Raw genomic sequence first — 24,855 nt, 5'->3', positions numbered from 1 at the left:
TGAGTTCATTTATTGAGATCAGGTCAAAATTGGTCCATGATCGATCAGCTGGGTATTCCCCAGGATTTGGGTCTAAGCATTCAAGGAAGCTTGTATACTCAATGGTATTGCTTGGTATCATACGTCAAAGCTTTGTAATTTTTTCATTGAAATAATTTGCTAAGTTGGTGGCCGATGGGGTGTCTGTGCTATTCGAGGTGACCCGTGAGGTGTTTAGGAGGTTGATTACAAGTGAGAAGAGTTTGTGCGTGTCCTTGTAGTTTGGTCCTACTATAGTTTTGTAATGCATTCTTTTGGTATGTCTGATTTTGTATTTGTATTTTCTTTGTGCCTGTTTCCACTCTTTGAGTGTGTGATCATTCATTTTTGTATGCTCTACAGCAGTGGTTCTCAAACCTGTCCTAGAGGACCACCAGCCAGTCCAGTTTTCAGGGTATCCCCAATGATTACAAACAAAAGAGCAGATCACTAGGTGGTATTAATAAGACTTTATTGGAGAAATAAAGTCTTATTAACACCACCTAGTGATCTGCTCTTTTGTTTGCTTCCACGATGGATTTTGCGGATCATCTGCCGTCTTGTTTTCTTGGATCCCCAATGATTATGCATCGCCAAAAATAACTACATATAATACTTTTATATTCAACTTAATTTTATTATAAAACACTTCTGAAATATATTCTGAGTGATAGATTTAACTCTACCTACTCTCGTTTTGTTTTCTCACTCTCACATTCTCAACACAGAAGCTCACTCTATTCACTCTCTCACCATACTTTCGAATATCCAATCTTAAAATTATTTCTCACTCTTTCTCCTGAGGTAATGATGTTTGCATAAATACAAAAAGCACTCGGTTTACCAGTTTCTAATTCTTCCTCTATATTCTTTCTATATATTTTCTACTATTCATATGGTAACTCCATTTTTAAAATAATATTAACTGGCATTAGAATAGTCTACTGGCTATAACAGCAAGCTGATTACATATTCATAATAACTTGCTTGTCCATATAACTGCCAGCAGTTAGAACAGCTTTGTAAAAGGGGTGGGGTGGGGGGGGGGTAAGGTATCTTTATCTTATATAATTGATTGGGCTTAGATGACTAGGGCCTGTGGGCTGGATGGCTGTCCTGCATGTGCATGTCATCTAGCTAGGAAAGCAAGATGCCAAGGACAAGAATTTTAATTTTTCATAGGGATTTACTGTATACCCCAAGGACATTCCCTCCAAAACAAGTCTCCTCCCTTGATTAGAAAACTGGAAGATACTCTTGTCTAACAACTGGTTGTATCATAGCTATGCAAAATAATTGAGTGGGTGGAGGAGTGGCCTAGTGGTTAGAGCACTGGTCTTGCAATCCAGAGGTGACCAGTTTAAATCCCACTGCTGCTTATTGTGATCTTAGGCATGTCACTTAACTCTCCATTGCCTCAAGTACAAACTTACATTGTAAGCCCTCCTGAGACAGAAAAACATTCAGAGTACCTGAATGTAACTCACCTTGAGCTACTACTGAAAAAGGTGTGAACAAAATCTAAATAAATAAGTTATTTTAGTAAAGTCTTTAGGTGTCTCTACTAGCAACCCATAGCAGGTAGGGTTGGGCTGTCATTTGCAACAACATGAGAAATGTCACTCATATATCCCATGTCATTAACAACTGAAAATGAGAAAAAAAAACAAAAAACATGACATTCTATGTTTTTTTTTTATTTGGCAGTAATAGTACATACTATTTGTAACCAGGGCATGCTCTTTGCAAAGTTTGCACTAGTTGCGAAAAGGGTCACTAATATAGTGCATGAACTATCAGGATAGAATATGAACATTTACCAAAAGAGTGTACCCTCTTTGCACATAGGGAGGAACTCTATAAATGGAGGTCAAAATTTGGCCCCAGAAAATAATTGGCACCAAGTGCTTTATATAAAGGGCACTCCAGATTGAGTGTCGTTATTAAGACAGTGCATAGAGCTAAATTTTGTGTCTAAAAATGAGCGCTGGTATTTACGCCAGCTGAATCCTGCTGTAAATGCCGAGTCTCCACTATGCATGTTAATTGAAGCTTAAAAGCTAAGTACTAAATTATATATATATCAAGTTAAATGATAACTAATGAAAATAAAAAAAGTTTAAATAGAAATCAAAAATTAGGATCAATGAGGATTGCGGTACTGCCTCTGAAATATGCTTGGCTCACATTAGCCATTATAGAGGTAGCTACGCAGATCTGATGATCCTATTAAAGTGTCTATTTAACTAGACCATGATGTTTTGAATAAGGATGTAATTAATGCGAAGTTGAAGCTGAGTATAATGAGATAAGGCACTCAACTTGTGGCATTTCAGCATGCAAATGAACCTGTTCTATAAAGCTGAGGACAAATGCCCCTACCCTGGCCGTGCTCCCTTTTGAGTTGCGTGCTATGGCAGTGTTTCCCAGTCCTGGACTACCCCTTGGCAGTCAGGTTTTCAGGATATCCACTATGAATACGCATGAAAGAGATTTGCATATAATTGAGGCAGTGTATGCAAACCAAGTTCATGCATATACATTGTGGATATGCTGAAAACCTGACTGGCAAGGGGTACTCCAGGACTTGACTTGGGAAATACTGTGCTATTTTATTTATTTATTAGGATTTATTTACCGCCTTTTTGAAGGAATTCACTCAAGGCGGTGTACAGTAAGAATAGATCAAACACGAGCAATAGGCAATTACAGCAGTAAAAATATTCAACTAACAATACAAAGTATGGCATGGTATACTACTTGCAATGTCAACACAATACGTAATAGAACATTATAATTGGTAGTGAAGGGTAAGACAAAGTTGTAACATATAGATGGATAAGAAAGTAGGAAGAATTAGAAATTAAGGTGACTGGTTGGGATTTAGATGCCAGGTGTTATAGAATAGTGCAAATGCAGATGCATAGGCAAATTCAAATTAGTACCAATTAAGGCGAATAATTCAATAATTGATTGTTAAGGCCTATTAATTAGTACTTGATGGCTCGTTAACTTATTTAGTTGTGTTTGCATCTTGGATCTGCACCAAAATTTTGGCATTGAACTTTTGGAGTTGCACACTATTTGCAAAGAAGGTGCACTCTTAACATCATTGCTACTGTAATGACAAAATGGACAAGAAAATCCTCATAAAATGAACTTTCCCAGAAATGACAAGGGAAATGACACAAAACAAAAATACTAAAAACTATCAAGCTGAGCCAGTCTTGGTTTTACTGTATTGCATGGGTGAGGATGTACTTCTGATTTTTCTGCTGGATTCCACACTGATATTCAATATGTTCTTATAGATGATGCCCTCCATTTTGTGCAGATTGTCATGAAATGGGGGATTACAAATGATATTAAATAAATCCAACTATAGTTCCATGCATGCAATAAGATGAAACCAGAATTGGCACAGTTTGTCCCCCTTTACAAGAAGCTGAGCTGTCTGGCCAGTGTTGTTCAAAGTACTTTAGTAAAAGTAAAAAAAAAATCACATTTTAATATTTAAGTAAAAGTACAGAAGAACACGTTAAAAACTTTATTGTTCTACAATTGAAACCATTATTCGTTTAGTAAAACTAAATTTTGAAAATGACTGTCACTTATGTAGGTGCACTTGTGAGTTATCATTTATTTATTTATTTGTTGCATTTGTACACCACATTTTCCCACCTATTTGCAGGCTCAATGTGGCTTACATAGTACCGTAAGGCGTTAGCCACCTCTGGTGATGAAACAAATACAAAGTGATGCTATAGAGAATGAGATATATGTGTTACAGCCACATTGAGCCTGCAAAGAGGTGGGAAAATGTGGGGTACAAATGCAATAAATAAATAAATTATAGAATCAAGAGAAGAAGAGTTATATAATGTTCATTGCAAGTTTTAGTTTCGTTGCGTTGCTGAGTTCAGGCACTTAAGTTGGATCAGTAGGGTATGCCTTCTCGAACAGATCGGTCTTTAGTGATTTCCGGAAGTTGAGGTGGTTCTGCGTTATCTTTAAGGCTTTTGGTAATGCATTCCATAGTTGCTTGCTTATATCGGAGAAGCTGGATCCGTAAATTGATTTGTACTTGAGTCCCTTGCAGCTAGGGTGGTGAAGATTTAGGTATGTTCGTGATGTTCCGATTGTGTTTCTGGTTGGTAGCTCTATGAGGTCAATCATATAACCCGCGGCTTCGCCATAGATAATCTTGTGGACCAGGGTGCAGATTTTGAAAGTAATACATTCTTTGATTGGGAGCCAGTGCAGTGTTTCTCATAGAGGGTTGGTGCTATCGAATCGTGATTTTCCAAATATAAGCCTGGCTGCTGTGTTTTGAGCAGTCTGCAGTTTCTTTATGAGTTGTTCTTTGCATCCTGCATAAAGTGCATTGCAATAGTCAGCATGGCTTAGTACCATTGATTGTATCAGGTTGCGGAAAGTTGCCCTCGGGAAGAATGGTTTCACGCGTTTAAGTTTTCACATTGAGTGGAACATTTTCTATTTTATATTTGTTATAAACCAGCAGAGCTAAAAAAAAAAAAAAAAAAGCATTCAACTGCACTCACAAGAAGTGGAACATTCAGTATTTATTTATTTATTATTTATTAATTAGGATTTATTTACCGCCTTTTTGAAGGAGTTCACTCAAGACGATGTACAGTAAGAATAGATCAAACATGAGCAATATGCATTTACAGCAGTAAAAATATTCAACTAACAATACAAAGTATGGCATAGTATACGACTTACAATGTCAACACAATACGTAATAGAACATTTTAATTGGTGGTGAAGTATGATAAAATGTTCCACCAAATCAGAATGCAATTTTACTTATGTCATCTCAATAGGTCTGCAGGCATTGATCAATGGAATCTCTATCTGAAACCCTTGACTTCCTTATAGCAAAGAATGCTTTATCACCATCACTGTCATTATCATCTGCATTAGAAGTAGTGATCTCTAATTCATCACTTGCATCTTCTTCTTCATCTTTGTTATCATTGTCATACTTTGGAGTAGCTGTAAAATGGCCAAGATTTAATTTCTTCAATTAATGGCTACACGCTAATTTCCCAATTTACAAATGAGCCCTTACCGACACCAATTTAGTACGTGGAAAGGGCTCATGCAGTAACCGTGTGCTAATCTGTAGCTGCACAGCAATGTAGCTGCACTATCCAATAAGCACTAGGCATATCTACTTTCTATCCCCAAGCATTCCCCCAGCACTAACAAATAGAATAGTGCTAAGCATGGATTTTTTGGGTGCAGATTTTTAAAGAATCATTTATAGACTCTAGTCCCAAATATTTGCAAACCCTTAAATCTTTTTAAAGGCCAGACAAGTAGACTTCCTTTCTAAAGACTATTAATCCAGTGGACAGCCACCCCAAAGTAAAAGTTTTCATGGGATGACCGGCAGTCTATTGTGGTAGAGACTTATGCTGTTCACCAAGAATTGCAACCAGCTTCAGCTTCATCACCACTTCAAAGTCACCAAACTCATCACTGCTCTGTTTGGCTGGAGACCAGTAAACAGTTCAACAAACACAGGCAACTCTATTATTCTTATAGGCTGTGTTCCCTGAACAGCAAAATTTAAGATGAGATGCTCCACTGCTGTTTACATGGTGAGGTTTGCATTAATTTTTTCACGGAGAGAGTAGTGGATGCTTGGAATGCCATCCCACGGGAGGTGGTGGAAATGAAAATGGTAACGGAATTCAAACATGCGTGGGATAAGCATAAAGGAATCCTGTGCCAAAGGAATGGATCCTCAGGAGCTTAGTCAAGATCGGGAGGCGGGGCTGGTGGTTGGGAGGCGGGGATAGGGCTGGGCAGACTTATACGGTCTGTGCCAGAGCCGGTGGTGGGAAGCGGGACTGGTGGTTGGGAGGCAGGGATAGTGCTGGACAGACTTGTACGGTCTGTGCCAGAGCCGGGGTTGGGAGGCAGGGCTGGGGAGGTGAGGATAGTGCTGGGCAGATTTATACGGTCTGTGCCTGTGCCAGAGCCGGTGGTTGGGAGGTGGGGCTGGTGGATGGGAGGCGGGGATAGTGTGGGGCAGACTTATACGGTCTGTGCCCTGAAGAGCACAGGTACAAATCAAAGTAGGGTATACACAAAAAGCAGCAAATATGAGTTATCTTGTTGAGCAGACTGGAGGGACCGTGCAGGTCTTTTTCTGCCGTCATCTACTATGTTACTATGTTAAAAACTATTTTTCCAGTTTTTTCTGCTTCATTTGGTTTACCAAGGAATCATTATTTATGTATCGTTTCCGTTTTTTACTTTTAATGGCAAGCCTCAGATGTAACTAGATAAAAGTAGTAAAAATTGGTAAATCTTTACTTTGGTAAATGTAAAAGTAACAAATGTTTCCTGTACTTCTTTACAAATAAAAGTGACAAAGCTTTTCCTTAAGTAGGATATCCAGAGGCAAAGCCAGACCTCAAATTTTGGATGGGCCACTGGGCAAACTGGTTGGGCAAATGTACTGTAGTCTCCACAACCCCCCCCCCCCCCCCCATTCCAAGTCAAACTTACAGTAAATACCTGTGCTGCTGGGGATCCCTAAGTCCTACCAGCTGCAGGGGTCCTCCGGCAGCAAGAACAGCTCCCTCTCCTTCTTGCCCTAACTGGCAGTGCTCTGCTGTCCATGTGTTGCCACTGCCCCACCCCTTTGCTCTTGCTCAGTTTTCACGCATGTGTGAAAACTGAGCTTGTGTGGCAGGGGAAGCCCAGCATGACTAACGGCAGCGTGTAGACAGTGCCGTCGGCTGGAGAAAGTAGGAAAAGGAGCTGTTCTTTGCCACCAGGGGACCCCTATAGCTGGTGGGACATGGGGATCCCCACCAGTCAATAACAACTGTGCAAGAATTTTGGGTAGGCCTGAGCCCAAAGTGGGTGGGCCTGGGTGATTACACAACTGAGGGTAATTAGATATTTTTACTTAGTTACTATACAACACTGCTGGTTACCCTACACTTAAGGTAGAGTGACCACACAACTCAAATACACACTCCAGGGGAAACTAAGATTCACTCTGGATATGCTGAAATCCAGTTAGGATGTGTTGGAAGTAAAAAAATGATCTGAAATTACTGTAGTTTGTTCCATGCTTAGTCTTAGTCAGAACAAGCAATTTTAGGGGTGTAGACTACAGATTGTGATTGTAATAGCCAGTTGTTCTATTGCAGAAGTGTTCCATTAAACTTAATGAGCAGCAAAACCTGGGTATTTGTGAAGTGTGTCTTCTTGTAATTGGGATTAAAGGCACAGGAATTACAACCTAGTGTGCATCTGGTCCATGGTCAGTTGCCCTCAGCCAGAAAGAAGTTATCAATGTGAGTCATAGAAAATGCTACTCTACAAGACAAAGTGGCCTATTTACAGTAGTAAGCATTTAATGTACTTCTAACATGCATTAAAAGCAGTTACTACTTTGTAAATACAGTTAACATGCATTAACTTTAAGTTGTTGATGTTAGTTCATCATGCTTTGTTTCATGACACTACTGTGTATTTGAAGAATGTTATTCAGAGTTATGTTCCACAGAGACGGTTGCAATCAATGATCGCTGGAAATATAATTGAGACTGCTATGAACAAATTTCACTTAGATGTGACTAGGAAAGGGTCCTTTTCGATTGCTGGCCCTTCCGAATGGAATCGATTGCCAGCTGGACTGAAGCATGTTGTTGGCATTTAAACGTCAATTGAAGGCACATTTGTTGTGCTTGGCCTTTTCTGTATTTGTTGGACAAGTAAAAGGCTGAAACTTTCGGCATTTTGATTGTCTGTTTATGAACTATAAAGTAGGTCAAAAGTAATTTTTTGGTATGTTTTATGTATTTTATATATGTACATTGTACCTTGCCCTGGGTAAGGGTGGCTTATAAATAATAAATCTAAATCTAATTAAATCCCTCGTTAAATTCCTAGTATGAAAGGGCACAGGAAAGGGAAGGGAAGGAGTAAGGAGTGATCAGCACAGTTAATGTGCGTTAACGCAGAACAGTTAACTAAACCATCAAATATGTCACTAAGTGCAACCATATTATCTGTTGTAACATGAACACATTGACCCTTGGATTCTATTTGTGGTGCCCAAATTTGGGGTGTGGTCCCAAGATGTGCGTGCAACTTAATTGGCTAACGAGCTTGTCTGTGAGAGGCTGGCCAAAAAAGACGTTCTGCCTCAGGGGTCACAATTGAACTCTCTATAAACAAGGGAGGTGTACAAAATGCTGGTGCAAAAAAACTCGTGTGAAACACAGGAAAGCAAGGAAATAAATCCACATTGGTCAAACAGAGCAGCCTGAAGACAGCCACTGCGTTGTTTATACACCTTCCTTGTGAGTAATTGTGACCCCTGAGGCAGGTGGGTTGTTCCGTCGGGTCCTTCTGCTGGTACTGTGAATAAAGTGTGATTAAGCTACATCTCCTGTGGTGGATCATCTTTTTTGGCCAGCATCTACTTTCTCCTGTCTGTTCTAACGAGCTGTTAAACATCAATAACTGCATGCCAACCACCAATTATTAATGTTAATTGGCACCGATTAGGATCTGTGGACGCATCTGGCTGCGTGCTATTAACGCTGGACACCTAAATCCCATAGCACACAACCCAAAAGGGGTGTGGCCATGGGAGGGGCATGGGTGGGTCAGGGGCATTCCAAAAAGTTGCGAGCAATGTTATAAAATAATGGGTCAGCGCACCCAACTTGGGCACCAAGATTTACAGCAGGTTTCAGCAGGCGTAAGTCTGGTACCCATAGAATTGGCGCTAAGCATCCCTTATGGAATAATACTTGGTGCTGATCTTTTCCAGTGCCTATTTTTGAGTGCCATTTATAGAGCTCCACCCTAACTGCATATCTCTGTCAAAATGCCAGCAAAGGGTAGACATACCATGCTGTGCATGAGCCTTTCTGCTTCTAGGAGGATCTGTGTTCCTATCCCTTATGTATCTTCATGGAATGAGTGGGTCTTCTTATTCTTTGTCTACCTGCCTTTGTTATGTCTGGCCCTGCTGGGTCCAACCCAGAGAGCAAGAGTCTATCTGTCCTGCCTCTGTTTTATTTTCGTACCTTTGCTTCTGGGTTCCTGTCCATGTCCTGAGATTCCAGCTGGCAATGTGTCATGTATGCTTACATTCCTTTTCTAGTGCTTATGTCTATGAATTTACATTTCATGCTCCATGAAATCACCTTGTTGATGCAATCTAGGCAGTTGCCTAGTCAATGCCTAGGGTAATGGGAAGAAAGGGCACACAAAGAATTTATGCGTTCAGAACCAAAGCTGGGTTCAGGTATATCTTGGCAGGCTGGGCAAGCACAGCACCAGACTTATGAATAACTTATCTACACCACTTGTCAACTTGAAACAAACAAAACTTTACTTTATCTTAAATTAATGACATAAAGATACAACCATCATTTAATATACAGGTAGCCAACTAATGTACATCAATCTCTCTGCTTCTTCTCTCCAGTACAGAAAAAAATACATTTAGTGATGTTACTTACTGTTCCCAGATAACAGATGTGAAAGTTCTGCTATCAGTACCTTGATGGAACATTAGCAACCAGCTCGATGACAATTCATTGCAACCTGCATATGGTTAGCTGGAACAGTAAATGACATCCCCCTCTGCATGAGATGTAACCAGTCCCTTTCAGATGGTACAGAGTTTTAACCTGGATGGTATTCACAATTCCAAACTCACTCTCTCTCTCTCCACCAGGATTATACTGGGGCACAGTGGTTCTCCATACCACCATACAATGCCAGGCAGCAACTTTTACAGTTCTGGTTCTAGTCCCAGAAATCCTGAATCCTTGTTCAAGACAAGTGCGTGAAGAGCCATCCCATGGGGGTATACGCAGGCTGATTCCTTGCAATTCAGCATACCAGTACAGGGATGACAGGAAAAATAAGTACATAAGTATTCCCGTACTGGGACAGACCAAAGGTCCATCAAGCCCATCATCCTGTTTCCAACAGTGGCCAATCAAGGTCAGAAATACCTGGCAAGATCCCCAAAAAGTACAAAACATTTTATACTGCTTATCCCCAGAAATAGTGGATTTTCCCCCAAGTCCAATTTAATAATGGTCTATGGACTTTTCCTTTAGGAAGCCATCCAACCCTTTTTAAAACTCTGCTAAGCTAACTGCCTTTACCACATTCTTCGGAAATGAATTCCAGAGTTTAATTACATGTTGAGTGAAGAAACATTTTCTCCGATTCGTTTTAAATTTACTACTTTCTAGCTTCATCGCATGCCCCCTAGTCCTAGTATTTTTGGAAAGCGTAAACAGACGCTTCATGTTTACCCGTTCAACTCCACTCATTATTTTATAGACCTCTATCTTATCTCCCTTCAGCTGCCTTTTCTCCAAGCTGAAGAGCCCTAGCCATTTTAGCCTTTCCTCATAGGGAAGTCGTCCCATCCCCTTAATCATTTTTGTCGCCCATCTCTGCACCTTTTCTAATCCCACTATATATTTTTGAGATGCGGCGACCAGAATTGAACACAGTATTCGAGGTGCGGTCGCACCATGGAACAATTCAAAGGCATTATATCGTCCTCAATTTTGTTTTCCATTCCTTTCCTAATAATATCTAACATTCTATTTGCTTTCTTAGTCGCAGCAGCACAACGAGCAGAAGGTTTCAACGTATCATCAACGACGACACCTAAATCCCTTTCTTGGTCAGTGAACCTTGCATGACATAGCTATAATTTGGGTTCTGCTTTCCCATATGCATCACTTTGCACTTGCTCACATTAAACGTCATCTGCCATTGAGATGAATGGTCAGAGGCAGGAGATGCCCAAAGTCAATTTTTGGCAGGCAAAACAAGAGCCTGAATTACTTTGGGTGGAGTTCATTGCTGCCACCAGGAACATCATCCAAAATTCAAACCCCTCCTTCACTTCTATCCCCTTCCAGAGACTTCTCCAAATCTCTGGAAGATTCTGGTGCCAGAAGGTGTAAGTTTCTAAGCAGGTGCAGGAAACCAAAGTTTAACAAAAAGGTAATCCATGCTTTCCAATGCTGCTAAAAAAAAAAAAAAACAACCAAAAGAAAACCTGGAACACAACACTCTCAAAATCTGTAGGCAGCCTGCTCTCATTGGCTTGAAACCCAAAAACAGAAAAATGTTGCATAGGAATAAGGAGAAAGAAAGAAATAAAGAAAGAATATCAACCAAGAGTATTCTATATACCACACCTAAATATAGGCGCCACTTATAGAATACGCTTAGGCAGAAATGTTTTCTGTGCAGATTTTTCAGGCATCATATATAGAATCGGACCCTATATGCATAATAAATACATTTTACAGAATGCATTTGTCAAGGACTCTGTGGTCTGGCAAGCACAATTATTGATAGATCGAATCATGCTTTCATTAATCTTATAATCTTATAGTAGAAAAGGGATTTGTTCTATCAGGTTTTCATCAGGCTGGAATTTAAAAAAATAATCCAAGTGAAATAAAAGATGATATTGTGGCTGATTTCCAGCCACATAACTGTCCACCATTAAGGGTTGTTTTAGGATAGCCACAATTCAGTGGCTTGCTTCTTCCTGTGTATTTATTTATTTATTTATTTGTTGCATTTGTATCCCACATTTTCCCACCTCTTTGCAGGCTCAATGTGGCTTACAATACATCATGAATAGTGGAAATATTAGAAAATAGACATTTAGTGTTACAGAAGGATCTTAAGCAACATGATTGTGATGAAACATGATAGTAGTATAACAAGCTGATAATGTAAGATAGTTCTTAATATACAGTATGTGGAGGAATTGTGTGTGTTCACGTTGGTTGATCTTTTTGGTATGCTTTGTTAAAGAGATGGGTCTTCAACAGTTTGCGGAAGCTTGTTAGTTCGTAAATCGTTTTTAAGTTGCATGGCAGTGTGTTCCATAACTGTGTGCTCAAGTAGGTAAAGTTTGACGCGTGCATTAGTTTGTATTTTAGACCTTTGCAGTTGGGGAAATGCAGATTAAGGAATGTGCGAGATGATTTTTTGGCATTCCTGGGTGGTAAGTCTTTCAGGTCTGACATGTAGGCTGGTGCATCTCCGTGAATGATTTTGTGGACTAGGTAGCATATTTTGAACGTGATGCGTTCTTTGAGTGGGAGCCAATGTAGTTTTTCTCGTAGAGGTTTAGCACTTTCATATTTTGTTTTACCGAATATGAGTCTGGCTGCAGTGTTCTGGGCTATCTGGAGTTTCTTAATTATTTGCTCTTTACAGCTGGTGTATTGCACGTTGCAGTAGTCTAGATGGCAGAGCACCATTGATTGAACCAGGTTATGGAAAACAGTCCTCGGGAAGAAAGGTCTTATGCTTTTTAATTTCCACATTGAGTGGAACATCTTCTTGATTATGTTTTTCATGTGGCTCTCAAGTGTTAGGTGTCGATCGATGGTAACTCCAAGAATTTTTAGGGTATTCGATATTGGAAGGTTCAGGTTTGGTGTGTTGATGGCGGTGAATTTGTTCTTGGTGTGTTGAGAGGAGAGTATTAGGCATTGGGTTTTTTCTGCATTAAGTTTCAGCCGGAATGCATCCGCCCATGAATGCATGACCTGGAGACTTTGGTTGATTTCATTGGAAATTTCCTTTATATCTTGTTTAAATGGGATGTAGATTGTTACGTCGTCTGCGTATATGTATGGGTTAAGGTTTTGGTTTGATAGTAGTTTGGCTAAGGGTATCATCATTAGGTTAAATAGAGTTAGCGATAGGGGGGATCCTTGTGGGACTCCACATTCAGGTATCCATGTGGCTGAAGTAATCGTGTTGGATGTCACTTGGTATGATCATGTTGTTAGGAATCCCTTGAACCAATTGAGAATGTTACCTCCAATTCCGAAGTACTCAAGGATATGTAGTAGTATTCCATGATCAACCATGTCGAAAGCGCTTGACATGTCAAATTGTAGAAGTAGTATGTTCTTTCCAGTTGCAATCATTTGTTTGAATTTGGTCATGAGAGTGACTAGTACTGTTTCCGTACTGTGGTTAGACCGAAATCCTGATTGGGAGTCGTGGAGTATTGAGAATTTATCTAGATAGTTTGTGAGTTGTTTGGTCACTAACCCTTCCGTTAGTTTGGTTATTAAGGGGATGGATGCTACTAGCCTATAGTTGGTTAGTTCACTGGCGCTTTTCTTTGCGTCTTTGGGTATTGGGGTGAGTAGAATGTTTCCTTTCTCTTTCGGGAAGAGTCCATTTTGTAACATATAATTCAATGTCTGTTATAAATTGTTGAGGAGCAGATGTCATAAGGTTGTTTGGACATATGTCTAGTTTGCAATGAGATCTGGCAAATTATTTGAGCGATTGGGAGACAATATCCTCTGATAGTGTCTCGAAGTTGGTCCAGGCTCTGTCAGCTGGGTAGATGCCAGGGTCTGGGTCTAGACAGTCGAGGAGTTCATCATAATCAATGGTACTTACAGGTATCTTAAGTCGCAATTGTACGATTTTCTCGTTGAAGAATCTGGCGAGATTGTCTGCTCCTGGTGTGTCTTTGCTATTGGTTGTGACTGGTGTAGTGTCTAGTAGCTTATTCACAAGTTGGAAAAGTTTATGTGTGTCCTTGTAATTTGGTCCGATTGCATTTTTGTAATATAATCTTTTAGTTTGTCTTATGGTATATTTGTATTTTCTTTGGAGTTGTTTCCAGGCGTTAAGTGTGGGGTCGTCTTTCTTTTTATTCCATGCACGTTCTAACCTTCTGACTTGTGTTTTGAGTTTTTTCAGCGCTTCATTGAACCATGGTATTGAATTCTTTCTGTGTGAGGTTCTAGTTTGGGTTGGAGCAATGTTGTCTAATATGGATTTGCATCTGTTGTCCCAATTTAAGAGGAATTGGATTGTATCTGCTTTTATTGTCCATTCGTTGTGGTAGATCTGTTGCCAGAATATTGCTGGGTCTATTTTTCCTCTTGTGGTATAGGTTTTTCGTTCTTGTTTATTCGGTGAGTCTTTCGTTCGCCATTGTAGGAAGATGTTTGCTTTATAGTGGTCGGACCATGGTGCGGGTGTCCATTTTGTGTCTGTTAGTATAAGGTTTAAGTCGGGATCAAATTTGTATGTAACAATGTCTAGTGTGTGTCCTTTGGTGTGAGTTGGCTGCGTGTTTGTCCTGTGAAGATCCCATAGTTGTAGGAATTCTTCGCATTCTTGGGTGCTTGTTGAGTTGAGATCTTCAAGGTGCAGGTTGATATCTCCTATTATGATAAGATTTGAGGTGGAGACACAAGTGTTCGAGATAAAGTCCATGAAGTGTGTTTGGGAGTCTTGCCAGTTGCCTGGCGGTCTGTAGAGCAGGATTGCATTAGGGTGATCAATTCTTACTGATGCAATTTCAAGTTGTGGCAGGATGGATTCGGCTATGGTTGTGATGGTGAATTCGGATTTGTATATTATAGCTATTCCTCCTGCTTTTTTCCATTTCTTGTCCAGTGGGTAATTTTGTATCCTGGTGGACATAAATCTAAGATTATGGGGTCTTTAGGGTCATGAATCCAGGTTTCAGTGATGAATAGGAGGTCAAGATTGTCTGTGGTGATCCAGTCTGTTATAATCTCTGTTTTATTTACTGCTGATCTGGTAGCTGCCAACCCACTTCAACATAGGGGTCCTTTTACTAAGCTGAGATATAAAGTGGCCTTAGCACACCCTTACGTGGGTTTTTCCCACGTAACTAAGGACATTTTAATTTTCCTATTTTTGCATTATTGGCCATGTGCTCATGATGCCATGAGCATGTGGCCATTAACAAAAAATTAGTGTGTGAGCAGTTACTGACATCTATCACCAAAGTGCCAAAGTGCCATCAGAGATGCAGAACTGCAGATAATCAATGACAACTTGGCACTGCCTGGAAAATTCAACAACAGATTCCCATGGAAGACAACAAACTTCTTCAGCAGAGCCATCACTGAATGAGTGATCCACATACACCATGAAGAGACATAAATTCTGTAGACCATTTTCCACTCCAGAGACTCAATAGATGTTTCTCTCTTATGTATTGTTGGTTGTTTGTGTGATCCGTCTCTCGTTTCAGCTTCTATGAGACTGCAAGAGAAAAGTCACCTGAATGACAGAGAACTCAAACATAAGAGCATAAGAATAGCCATACTGGGTCAGACCAATGGTCCATCTAGGCCAATATTCTGTGTCCAACAGTAGCCAATCCAGGTCACAAGTACTTGGCAAAAACCCCACATAGTAGCAATATTCCCATGCTACCAATCCCAGGGTAAGCAGTGGCTTCCCCATGTCTGTCTCAATAGCAGCCTATGGACTTCTCCTCCAGTAACTTGTCCAAATCTTTTTTAAACCCAAATACGCTAACTGCTATTACCACATCCTCTGGCAATGAGTTCCAGAGCTTAACTATTATTTGTTTTAAAAAGTATTTCCATGTAACTTCCTTGAGTGTCCCCTAGTCTTTGAACTTTTTCTTTGAAAGTATAAAAAATTGATTGACTTCTATTCGTTCTTAACCACTTAGGATTTTGTAGACCTGAATCATACCTCCCCTCAGCCGTATCTTTTCCTAGCTGAAGAGCCCTAACCTCTTTAGCCTTTATCCCCTTTATCATTTTCATCACTATTGTTTGAACCTTTCTAATTCCACTATATCTTTTTTGAGATACTGCAACCAGAACTGAATGTAATAGTCAAGGTGAGGTCACACCATGGAGCGATACGGAGGCATTATAGTATTCTTGGTCTTCTTTACTATCCCTTTCCTAATAATTCCTGCTTTTGTGGCTGCTGCTGCTGCACACTGGGCAGAACATTTCAGCATATGGTCTACACTACCACCTAGATCTTTTTCTTGGGTGCTGACTCCCAAGGTGGACCCTAGCATCAAGTAACTATGATTTGGATTATTCTTCACAATGTGCATCACTTTGCATTTGTCTACATTAAATGTCATCTGCCATTTGGATGCCCAGTTTTCCCATTTCCTATATTTTCCTGCAATTTTTCACAGTCAGCATGTGTTTTAACAACCGTGAATAGTTTTATGTCACCTGTAAACTTATGAGCTTATTTTCGAAAGAGATCGCCGGACATCTTCCGACACAAATTGGGAGATGGCAGGTGATCTCCTGATCCCGGCCAAATCGGTATAATCAAAAGCCGATTTTAGCTGGCCCCAACTGCTTTTCGTCGTGGAGCCAGCCAGCCTTCAAGGGAGGGTACAGAAGGCGGGTCGGGGGCAGGGTGGGGGTGGGGGCATGGTTACGAGATAGCCGGTTTCACCCCATAATGGAAAAAAGATGGCCGGCTCAGACGAGCATTTCGCTGGCTGCACTTGGTCCATTTATTTTTAGGTCCAAGTCACAAAAAAGTGTCCCAATTGACCAGATGACCACCGGAGGGAAACGGGAATGACCTCCCCTTACTTCCCCAGTGGTCAACAACCCCATCCCACCCAAACAAAATTAAAAAAAAAATGTTTTTTGCCAGCCTGTATGCCAGCCTGAAATGTCATACCCAGCTAGCTCCCTGACAGCAGTATGCAGGTCCCTGGAGCAGTAGTTAGTGGGTGCAGTGCACGTCAGGTAGGTGGACCCAGGCCCATTCCCCCCTACCTGTTCCACTTGTGGTGGTTAATGTTGAGCCCTCCAAAACCCACTGTACCCACATATAGGTGCCCCCCTTCACCCCTTAAGGCTATGGTAGTGGTGTAGAGTTGTGGGGAGTGGGTTTTGGGGGGATTTGGGGGGGCTCAGCACCCAAGGTAAGGGAGCTATGCACCTGGGAGCTATTTTAATTTTTTGTTTTAATTTTTAGAAGTGCCCCCTAGGGTGCCCGGTTGGTGTCTTGGCATGTGAGGGCATGCTGGCTCCTCCCACGGCCAAATGCCTTGCATTTTGCCAGGTTTGAGATGGCCAGGCCCTGTTTCCATTATGGCTGAAAAACAAAGCCGGTCATCTCCTCTACACCCGGAGATCGATTTAGCCAGCCCCAACCGTATTTCAAAAATATGATTGGCTCCGCCCCCTTGCGGAGCCGGCCCTGAAGATGGCCGGCCAGCTATTTGGCCGGCACCGTTCGAATATGCCCCTCCATATCACCTCACTTGTCATTCCAATTTCCAGATCATTTCTAAATATAGTAAATAGCACTGGTCTCAATACAGATCTCTGAGACATGCCACTATTCATCCTCCTCCACTGAGAGATGGCTATTTAACCCTATCCTCTATTTTCTGTCCAAAACTAATTCCTGATCCGCCTCCCATCCCATAAATCTTTAATTTTTTCAGGATTCTCTCATGAGGAACTTTGTCAAAGGCTTTTTGAAAATTTAGATAAACTGCATCAACTGGCTCACTTTTATCGACATATTTGGTTATGCCTTAAAAGAAATGAAGCAAATTGGTGAGGCAAGACCTCCCTTGGCTGAATCCATGCTGACTCTATCCAATTAAACCATGTTTATTTGCTTGAGACAAGCAAGGAGTTGTCAGCCTTCAAGATCCGGCATTATTAATGGACTTTGCATAGTTATAATGTTGATAGTTTGGTAAGTTAAATAGTTTTATCTATTGATACCAGACAGGGAATGTGCTGACCTCCCATTTGCATGGAGGCAGATGATAGAATATATTATAAGACTACAAATCCCTATATCCTGTAGTTCCCTTTAATAGGCTCTTTCAGGACACATGGCTAGTTCCCTGTGTCTTATAGGACTCTTTCTATTGGCTTGCTTGTTTCTCCTCTATGCATGCTGGGCTAGTTGTTCCCCCCACTTCTCTCTCTCTCTCTTGGGTCTGTAAGAGTCAATCTAGACTGAGCATATCCCTCAGTGAACTGAAACTTCTTATGCTGTACTTTGCTCTATGACCCCTTCTAGCTACTGTGACTCTATTGAGGTTTCACCACTGTAAAAGTATAAACAGTATTACTATTCAATGTGTGACTAAAATCTCCCAGCCTCTTTTGCTTGAGAGAGAGCTAGTGTAGAACAGACTCACAGTTTGCAAGGTAAAAACTCTTGGCCAGCACATCTGAACTGTAAGTTAGTTTTCCTTGTTTGATTACTGCATTAAAGAAGATTTTGGTTCAAGAGTTCTGAGTCTTCTCATAGTGATTTCTAGTTTTAAACTGCATGCCAATCATCTTGCGAGAGGGCAGAATTGTTCCCATAATCACACATGCAAATATAAAAACAACTCCTACTAATACTTGAATACAAATGCCAAGGAAAGTGGTATTTACAATGTGTACTACATAGCAGACCATCAGTAATGGAATTAACACTGAGGCTCAGATAAAAATACCAGTGCATGTTTTGACAAGTATCACAGTATTTAACTGCTTGAAATTATTCTCCCTCAATAACATAACTGGTTAATCTGTTAGAAGGCATTGATCTTGCTTATTCTGTTCTTATTCCCTTTGCCCTTACTTTGATTGTTTTTTGCCTTCTGATCCTTGGTGTATAAGCTCTGATAACTGACCTCTGCTCTGATCTCCTGCCCCCATCTCTCCAACCTTTCCATCTCTGATCTTCCAAGCATGCTAGAATTTGTGTTTTAGAATTCATGATGTATCCTGGGAGTAGGGATGGGGGAGAAGGAAAAGATGTGTCTGACAAGGTTATAAATAACAAAAGAACTAGCTTCTGAATTTACTAGAGACTGGGGAACCAATTCATATTAAATGCAAACCCATCCGTGGTAGGGGAAGGTTCAGAACAGGTGGACCTTTGGAGATATTCATGTTCAATTTGAATCTTTATTCTCTGTTGCTTGAGATATTTAATCCAGTTTAGAAATGTATGTTTACATAAGCATTTACTGATCCCACTGCATGTGAAATGTTCCTAAAATTAATAAACATCTATGTGCCTGCTTCTGACCTAACACTAGCTATGACTGAGTAAATTTCCATCTAATCTTGGCAGATCAAAGCCTGGACTTGAAACAGGTCAGAACCAGTTTACTCCACTGTACCCTTTCTCCTCCCCAACATCCTCCCAGAACAAAGCCCTCAGAAACAGGAGCATTAATAAAAATTCACATGAAAAAGCTAATGCTGGAAAAGTAATAAAATTCTGAAGGAAATTTTTTAAAAAACATAGAATGCTTCAAAAACTCTTTAAATGCTCCCCAAAGGTGCTGTAATAGAACTGCTCCCCTTGAAGTGCAGGTTCATTGTTCTCTCTTCCATATTTCGGATGTCTATAAACTCTAATTTAACATCTGTCCATTTGAAGAACCATGTCTATCTTTCAAAAGCTGCAACTTTGGAGTTATTCAAAAGCACTATTCCTTCTAAACTGAGCGGGAGTCCTCCAACTGCATTGTTGCCAGTGGGGGGCGCTGCTTCAAAACTGTATTTTCAATGGCTAGGGACAGGCAATTTCCCTGGAGCCCTGCAAAGCTTGCCTACACTATTGAAAATGTAATAGTGAAACAGCACCCCCTCACTGGCAGGACTGTAGGTGGAGGGATCCAGCTCAGCTTAGACGGAACAGTGTCAGGGTATACACTGGCCACAGTCATCAGGGCCAGTAGAATGGGACCATCAAGCAGATGTTTGGGGAGAAACCTAGAATACACCCAGATGTATGCTATGAAATAGATGAAGGCTATTCTAGTCTTCCAGGGCCACACAGATAAACTGTCAGAATATTTGAAATTAATATTATTACGATATATATATATATATATATATATATATATATATATATATATATATATATTCCATCAATCTATAACAAAGCACCAAAATTTACATTTATAGAATAGTAGTGCTTACACAGGTATATGTTAGTTGAGCACTAAGTGTTATTCTATATTTTACATGCTAAAGGCTCCTTTCCTAAGCTGAAAAGGACATTCCGAGGTATCCTGCGGTAAAAATGCAATGTGCATGCGCAAATCCCGTGCTAAAATTTTTTATTTGTAATAAATTATTAAAGATTTATGAAGAAATGCTTACATCAGTGCTGAGCCTTTTTTCCGAATACTACTACTACTATTAGCATTTATATAGCGCTACCAGACGCACGCAGTGCTGAACAATTGACATAGAGAGGCAGTCCCTGCTCAAAGAGCTTACAATCTAGGTTCAAGGAGCCCCCGTTTATACAGACCACATCTACTAATTTCAATTGAATTTTTAATAATGGCCATGCACTAACGGCAATATTGAGGAGAAGAAAAATCGAAGGAAATCCCACATAGAAAGTAGCAGACAGTGGGAAGGTGGAGATGGCTTGAGAGAAACCAGATTGATCATAAGTCACTAAAACACTTTATTCGTGCAATATGGAAATTGGCCATTTTCTGACAGCAGTAGAAATGGCCTTAGCATGCAGCAAAGACCCCGTCAGGCCACTTTCTACCACAGCTTAGTCAAAGGAGCCCTAAGTGTGTAAATGCAAGCGGTGTTCACAGGGGAGGGGCATGAGTGGGTCAAATATTTATGCACATAACTTATAGAATACTGTGAGTTACGGGTATAGATACTGTATTTTGGGCCTCTTTTACTAATTAGTGGTAAGCCCAATGCAGGTTTACCATATGCCAATTTGGAGCTACCGCCAGCCCAATACAGGCGCTGGTGGTAATTCCAGGCCTAGCACGTGCCAAAGTTTTAGCACTGCGCTAATCTGGCTACCCAGTTACTGCCAGGTTAGCGTGGGAGCCCTTACCGCCACAGTGGGTGGCAGTAAGTGTTCCCCACCACATGGCCACGCAGTAAGAACAATCTTACCACATGGCCATGTTTTTTGGCAGCCTTTTTACCTGCTGCAGTAAAAAGGGCTGCAGCACATGGCAAAAATTGCCCCCGCTGCTAGCGCAGGGCCCTTTTTACTACAGCTTAGTAAAAGGGGCCTTAAGTTATGCCCACTTATTCCTGCTATTGTCATGGTGTAAATGGCAGTGCCAACTTACACTAGTCTTCTAAAACAGAATCGTGCCACTGTATTTAGGCACCTAACTTGTGGTGTCCAATTATTGAATTTTCCCCAGGCTGGATCTAATGGGGGTGGGGTAGGGGGGGGGGTCGCAAATGTTTTAGACTGTATACCATCATTCATTTAGCACTGCCCCAGCCACAAACAAAAGATACAATTTTCTTCTTTCAAATGTTGTTTATTTACATAAGTACATAAGTAATGCCATACTGGGAAAAGACCAAAGGTCCATCGAGCCCAGCATCCTGTCCACGACAGTGGCCAATCCAGGTCAAGGGCACCTGGCAAGCTACCCAAACGTAAAAACATTTTATACAAGTTATTCCCGAAATTGTGGATTTTTCCCAAGTCCATTTAGTAGCGGTCTATGGACTTGTCCTTTAGGAAATTGTCCAACCCCTTTTTAAACTCTGCCAAGCTAACTGCCTTCACTACGTTCTCCGGCAACAAATTCCAGAGTTTAATTACGCATTGGGTGAAGAAACATTTTCTCCTATTTGTTTTAAATTTACTACACTGTAGTTTCATCGCATGCCCCCTACTCCTAGTATTTTTGGAAAGTGTGAACAGACGCTTCACATCCACCTGTTCCACTCCACTCATTATTTTATATACCTCTATCATGTCTCCCCTCAGCTGTCTCTTCTCCAAGCTGAAAAGCTATACTGTCTTTGCTATCTCAAAGCGGGTTACAATCTGACATTAAAAAGATACCGGCTCCAATTTCTTGTGCCCCGCCATGATCCATTTCATGCTCACGCTAGGGAAGACCACCTCCCAGGTTAAGAAATATTGGGGTTGTGTATGGTCTATATGCACACCTTTTTGAAATCCTTGAAATCTGACTTGTTTATGATCCTTAAGGATTGGATTTTGACATGTCTGGTTTTCAAATCTGTGAATCTTAAAAGCCTAGATGTCCCTTTTTCGCTGTGCTGCTCTCTCAATGCCACCTTGAGCAAGTCAACAGAATTGCTCTGTTCTCATTCTTACCCCTCCTTTTAAAAAGCTGTGCAGCAATGCTGACACAGCCTCACTTCAAATGGACTGTGTCGGCATTACCGCACTACCAGCCGCTAGAACGGCATTGTAAAATGGGGGATTAGACTGCAGGCCAGTTGCATGCTCCTACAGTCTCTAATAATGGGGCTCTTGCCCCTACAGTCTCTAATAACGGGGCTCTTGCCAGATCTTCTCTGCTCATTTAAATATTGATGCCCGCAAATAAATTTAACAAAGAGCTCCCAGGAGCATCCTTTGGCACATCCTCACTGCAGATTATTGAGGGAAGAATAGATGTGATGTACAATTCAGAGAGATAAAAAAAAACAGCAGACTCCTATGAAAATAGTTTATTTTCTCCGAGTAAAAGGGTGGAGCTTGACTGTAGGCATCTGCTATCTGCTTGTAGATATCTTGTGGGAACTTAGTCATTTATTGGTCTGTGCTGCACCTACTATAGAGATAATATTAAAAGACACTTTTACAGGTAAAACATTGGGGGGGGGGGGGGGGATTTTATGCATGGTGCTGAATATTAGGCACTACTTTGGTGTGAAAAAGTGTTCTAATGGATGAAAGATGTCAAAACAAGACAGAAACAGCAGATTCGTGCAAAAACATATTTACGTGCCCATTCATAGAATAGCAACTAAGAATTTCTGTGTGGATCTGCAAAGGGGGTGTAACCATGGGAGGGACATGGGTGAGTCAGGGGCATTCCATTAAGATGCGCACAATGTTAGTGAATCGTGCGGATGCATGGCCAACTTGCATGTCAGAATTTACACCTGGTTTATGTTGGTGTAAATCCTTGCACCCAGCACTACAAACTATTCTATAAAAGGACACCCACCCCAGAACACCCTTTATAGAATACTGTTCAGCGCTGATTTTCTTGGTGCTGAATTTTGAGCGACATTTACTTAATCCAGCCCTTTACACATAGGAATTGACTTCTCTAAAATTGCTTAGAGTATATCCCTCTCATTCTATAACTTGGTACCTACTGTTGTGTCAAGTCCGCGCACAGTTTACAGAACCACAGCACTTCCATATGTCAGAGGTGCCAGTAATTGACATTTAGGTGTGAAAGTGCTAGGCATTGTTCTATAAAGGATGCACCAATGTCACTTAGCATGCAATTTCCAGGGGGGCATACGCATCAGCTGAGCATGGGGGGGGGCACTATTTTGGTATGCTTTGTACTTCCCGATGTTTGTTTGACGTCTTATATTGTTATCCACAATGAGCCATGCGGACTATAAGATTATATTGTATTGTACTGCAACATGTTACACACAACTAATAGAATGCTATCACTTGTGTGCATTGCATGGCGCTCTTAGGCAGATGATATTCAGTTTCTTTTAAGAGTAGAAGAGCCTTTTGCTAAGACTTTAGACTTCCATGGTTTATCCTTAAATATGATTAGACAATGGATGAAGATTATGTTGCTATCTGCTTATTCAATCCTATCTTTTCCTAGGACTTGTATGATTGATGGAGTTGAACTACCTTTAGTTCATAAAATTAAATCATTAGGCGTGATTATTGATTTGACACTCTCAATGCAAGAACAGATACATAATACCATTACACGTTTTTTTTTTTTTTTTAAATTAAGGGTTATTAGATATCTGAAGCATCTTTTAACCGATTTCAACTTTAAAATGGTAGTTCAGAGTGTTGTTGGTCCTTATTTTGACTACTGCAATAGCTTATTATTGGGCATACCTAAATGATCATTAAATCCCCTTCAAACTGCATAGAATGCTGTTGCACGATTAATTACTGGACCATCGAGAAAGGAACATGTTACTCCTGTCTTGATTACATTGCATTGATTACCGATCGAATATCAGATTCATTATAAGACTTTATTACTGGTGTTTCAAGTCGTGATAAACAAGATTTCTTCAGTAGTATCAGCTATGTTGCAATTACACCAACCATCACATACTTTGCGATCTGCAGCCTCTACTATGTTGGATGTGCCATCTTTTCATATGATACGTCTTGAAGAGAATAGGTCATCTATTTTTTATGTTGCAGGATCTAAAATGTGGAATGATCTGCCATGCATGGGTGCTCATGCAATGGTCAAGTTTTTCTACACTGATTCACTATGTAGATGATTTTATTTTTGTTGGTCCTGCTTCTTCTGAGATGTTTCAGAGGCTGATGACTGTCTTCTTTCAATTAGAAGAGGAGTTTGGCATACCACTATCTAAGGACAAAACGGAGAGCCTAGATGAGATTCTGACTTTCTTGGGTGTTGAGACTGACACAGCCCGCATGGTCACCATGTTGTCTCAAGAAAAGGTCTCTGATCTCCTGGCACTTATTCATAGGGTGTGGGATGTTCAGTTTCGCTTGATGCAGTCACTGATCGTTGAATTATATTTCGCTTGTTGGGTTATCCCCATGGGTCGTGCCTTTATTCTTTGTTTTTTGGCTGCAATGGTGGGTGTTTCCAAATCGCACCATTTTGTGCATCTGTCAGCGGTGTCTGTAGTGATTTAGACATGTGGGCTTCCTTTTTACGAGAGTTTAATGGTACCCAACCTATACAGCAGTTGGAATTGTCCAATATTGATTTACTATTTACTGATGCTGCAGGAGGTTTGGGTTTCAATGTTTTCTGTAAAGGCTCATGGTGTGCTGACCAATCACCATCCGAGTGGACATCGGTGGGGTTAACCAAGAACATTACATTTCTGAAGTTGTTTCCCATTGTGGTGAAGTCTGGGCGGACTGCTTGCCGAATCATAAAGTTCTCTTCTAGTAGGCTGCCCGTTGGCCTACAGTCAATTTTCTGCTATAGTATTTGATTCTGCG

This window comes from Microcaecilia unicolor, chromosome 5 (genome assembly GCF_901765095.1).
Source record: "Microcaecilia unicolor chromosome 5, aMicUni1.1, whole genome shotgun sequence".
Taxonomy (NCBI): domain Eukaryota; kingdom Metazoa; phylum Chordata; class Amphibia; order Gymnophiona; family Siphonopidae; genus Microcaecilia; species Microcaecilia unicolor.
The sequence above is the reverse complement of the archived record's forward strand: the minus strand, read 5'-3'. Positions refer to the sequence as shown.